The sequence below is a fragment of the Pteropus vampyrus genome, unplaced genomic scaffold (genome assembly GCF_000151845.1).
Source record: "Pteropus vampyrus isolate Shadow unplaced genomic scaffold, Pvam_2.0 Scaffold986, whole genome shotgun sequence".
NCBI lineage: Eukaryota > Metazoa > Chordata > Mammalia > Chiroptera > Pteropodidae > Pteropus > Pteropus vampyrus.
The window spans coordinates 1-4,386 of record NW_011889767.1 but is presented as its reverse complement, the minus strand read 5'-3'; the positions used below and the strand labels follow the sequence as shown (position 1 = coordinate 4,386).

The following is a 4,386-nucleotide window of genomic DNA, read 5'->3' as shown; positions in this document are numbered from 1 at the left end:
GAAACCATCAACAAAACAAAAAGACAACCTGCTGAATAGGAGAAGAAATTTAAAATGATATATTGGATAAGGAGTTAATATCCAAAATTTATAAAGAACTCATACAACTCAATATCAAAGAACAAATAATTTAATACCCATTAATGATTTTTCAAAAAACTTCTTAGTATGAAATTAGAAGAAAGATACTTTATTTTTTTTCCAACATTCATTTTCCTTTAATGACCCCTATCTCCCTAAGGGATGAGTGCAAACAGCTAGGCAATGGCAAGAGATGTTCACTTGAAGATCCTGCCCTGATTGAAGGCTTTGCTCACATTCTGGAAGGCCCTCTCCCAGCAAAAGTACTCTCGAACCAGCATCTGGATCTCCTTACTGCCAGATCCATTTTCCTTCATATATATGACTTGTAGTTTACCTGACAATCTGGACTCAGTAGAAAGGGAAGTTCCTGGTCTTGGAGACCCAGACTCCAGAAATGGAGCTTCAATGGTTAGTTCCAAAGAGGATAACACTGGCAAAGGCATTCTTCCTCAGCTTGTCCAATCGCTGGAACATTCCAGTGATGAGGTTGCAACTCATGAAGGCCTGAGCAAGCTCGTCAGAGTACCACAGGGACCAGCCATTCTTGTCAAAGTGTTTCCCAAAAGACAACAGTGCCAGAGAGAAGATATTCTCATCGGAATACTTGCGCTTAAACTCATCCAGCACAAAGGTACTCTTGGGCAAGTGAGCAAAAAGTGTTACTTGGCCTTTGGCTCAGCAGCCAGCACCTGTTCACATTAGTCCATCTCCTCATCAGGAGCAGGAGCAGGAGCAGGAGCAGCTGCCTTTTTCTCCTCTTTCTGTTCAGCCTGGAGTTTCTGTTTCTCCTCCTAAGAACCTTTCTCCTTTTGTGAGTGTCTTTTTTAGGCTGGCTCTCTGCAAACTTTTTTAGCATCAAACTGGGCCATCTTCTCATGGAGTTTCACCTCCTTCAAGACAGCCTGGAACTGGAGCTGGTTAATGCAAGTGGAGAACCAGTGGTTGGTATTGTGGAAAGTCTGGTAGAAAGAAGGTTCCAGGACCTGTTTATAGAGCCACAACAGGGTGCAGGCAACTATAATGTTAGCCAGTTTCACATGTTCGCCCAATAAAAAAGTCCTTGTCTTCAAGTGAGCATCTAGCAGCCCCAGAATTCACCTCACCTCCTCCTTTACATTCTCTGTGGCTTGCTTGTTGTGGTACATGATGCCCAAGGTGGAGAACATCCAGGTACTGGCTGGTGCCACTATGTAGCTATCAGCAAAGCTCACCCACTGAACCACCCGGGCTGCTGCCTCTGGAATAGTTCCCCAAAGCTCCTCATTGCTCACATAGTAGGTAATGGCATTGCTCTCAAACGCACAGAATCTGTTGTCATCTTCAAATGCTGGAACCTTACCAGCAGGGAATTTACAGAGAAATTCAGGAGTGCGGTTGGTTTGGCCATAGTGGAAGTGGGGTGGTATGGAGAGCACGTGGGCCTGAGCCCTGCTGAACTGAGTGGCAAGGAAGACCTTGATGGCCCTCCAGTTTTCAGGGTATGTGTACAAGGTCCACCATGATGATTCCATAGAGAAAAAGGTGAAAGATACTTTCTAAGATGATAGAGATGCTCCATCAGAAATCAATAGCCTTCATCATCAACGATACCTATTATCACCATTTTTATCTCAACATTGTCAAAAAGTTCTCCATGATACAAAAAGAACAAAATGAAATAAGATTCACTATTATTTATTGATGACACAATTGTCTACCTGGAGAACCCAATGTCACTTAAAATCCAAACAGGATTTTTTTTAAACCGACAATTATTCTAACATTCTTCTGGAGGAAAAAAAATGTGTGAAAGTTGCCAAGAGCTTTTTGAAAAAACAAAAGTATGAGATATCTTTTTTCTATTAGTGATTAAACTGTATTATTGGTGCACAGACATATCCATAGAAAAGAAATGGCAGATCAGCATATCATAAGGGTGGTGTTTCAAATTAACTTGGAATACATTAGTAATAAATGTATTGGGGAAAGTAGACATGATCTGATCATTAATAAAATCTCTCACCTCTTTGTGGGTATAAACACTGTGTTTTCTGAATTCTATCATACTGTCAAGGGTATTTGCAGAGTCAACTTTGAACCATGAATTTTGGAGGGTATATTAATTCTATAACAAGAATTGATGACATACATATTTCTCCCTACATTGTTGTCGGTTTTGTTTACATAATTTGAGATCATGTTTTTGGGTGCATTTATATCTTCTTGCCATTTTGTTCCTTTTCCCATTATATGACACCTTACCTTTTCCAATTAGGTTTTTTTTTAAAATTCTATTTTGACCATATATTATGACAACACCTCAACTTATTTCTTCGATTTTGTCTTATATATCTTTTACTATCCATTTATTTTAATCAATTCTGAATCCTTTTGTTCTAAAGTTTTCCCTTGTCGAAAAAACTTTGCTGTATTCTTTTTCAAAAATGCAACTAGATAGTCTTTTTATTGATGACTTTAATTTACAATTATTTTAAAGCTATACAGGTATCTACTACTGCCATCTTGTCTCAAATTGTGAATTCACTGTACGTTTTGGGATTCTTTTTCCTACTTTCCTTTAAACAGAACAAATTCTCTTTGATATTTAAAATTTATTCATTCTTTTTAATTTTATGGTAGTTGCCTTAACATAAAATACTCATAGTTATGACTTTTATTTCTACTAAACACGAATATAATGATCGTCCATACATACCAACTTCCAAGCTTAGAAATGATACTTAAAGATTCAAAACTGATCTGGCTAACTGGAGAGAACACTGTAGACCTCCAGGATGGAGCCTAAAGTGGATAAAGCATGGGTCCCTGGATGAACATCTGGAAAACCTCCAACTAGTTGGAAATAAAGTTTGATTTGAAATAAATAGGGGGAGGAAAAAATGGTGTAGATGACAGAGGCTCTGTTCATCCCTCTGGTGACCAAATCAAAGTTGTGATGGAAACAAGGAAAAATTGCCTGAGATCTAGAGGAACAAGCCATTCAACTAGGGAGAATCCAAGAAGTCACCCTGCAATGGCAGAAGATAGGATGGAGCGAGGTTGCTGGGCTATCCGGTCTTGAGCAGCTGAGTGAGACAGAGACTGTGGCACTGGCAGCAGCAAAAGCCTCTTAAAGGGGCCACATCCATGAGGGGATTTTCGTGGTGATGGACCTGCTTGCTCTGAGCACCAGTGCCAATTTTCTGCACGCAGTGGGCACCAGGGAGTTACAGGGAGACATTGTTGGAGTGAGGGCTTAAGCAAGACTCTCTCTGTACAGAAGTGCTGGCGGTATCCATTATTCCCTGTTGAGTCCTCACCCCTACCAGTGCACCGGACACAGTGCCACCATAGCCGTGACATCATCAAACTGGATAACAGAGGTCACTACACCCAGAGGATTCTTTGAAACCCCGCTTCCCCCAGCTCACGGCCCCACCCAAGCCACATCCAGGTGTGTCCTCGGAGAGTCAGGTGCTCTTTACTGAGCAGCACCTGGACTCACACTGTAGGCAGCTGACCTCGGTTTCTGGTATGGCCTTTTGAGGCAACTATAAGCACAGCATCTGTGGATTGCTTGCTGAATCTTAACAGGTTGCCCCGGAGGGGTAGAACCTTCAGCGAAATTTGGCCTCAGCTGAACCCCTCTCAGGACTGTGCCACTGGACACCTACTTCACAAATCCACACTAATAAGACTGGGAGACTTAGGAGCTTTGCTTAGGACATAGAAACAGACACAGAAAGGCAGCCAAAATGGGAAGACAAAGAAGTAGAAACCACATGAGAGAACAGAACAGAGATCCAGATATACGGGAGTCAAGAAATCTAACAGATGCAGTGTTCAAAACACTGGTTATAAAGATGCTCAATGAACTTTTAGGAAGTATAGGTAAATTCAGTGAGAACTTCAACAAAGAGATAAAAAACAAAAATGGAAATAGAAATTATAAAAGAGAACCAGTCAGAAAAGAACACATTATCTGAGATGAGAAGTATATTAAATGGAACAAAGGAATAAACAAAGTGAATAAAGAAGAGAATCAAATGCCTTATTTAGATGATGGGAAAGTCAAGGACATGCAATCAGAATGGCAAGAGATAAGATGCCAAAACTATAAAAATAATTTAAGGAGCATAAGAAACACTATTAAGGGTCCAAATATCTGATTGGCATACCTGAAGAAAATCAAGATGTTGAACAGCTGTTCGAAGAGATAATGATGGAAAACTTCCCTAACCTGGTGAAGAAAATGAATATAAAACCCCAGGAAGCTCAGAGAATTCCAACAATCAGGGATCCAAAGAGGCCCACAGCAAGACA

At 40.5% G+C, this 4,386-nt stretch overlaps 1 pseudogene across 1 annotated transcript; it reads right to left on the bottom strand.

Moving 5' to 3' along the window:
• Window positions 1–278: 278 nt before the first annotated feature.
• LOC105310025 lies at window positions 279–1,595 on the bottom strand (annotated as a pseudogene). Its single transcript, XR_897448.1, has one exon. The product of XR_897448.1 is annotated as an elongation factor 1-gamma-like (transcript).
• Window positions 1,596–4,386: the final 2,791 nt, after the last annotated feature.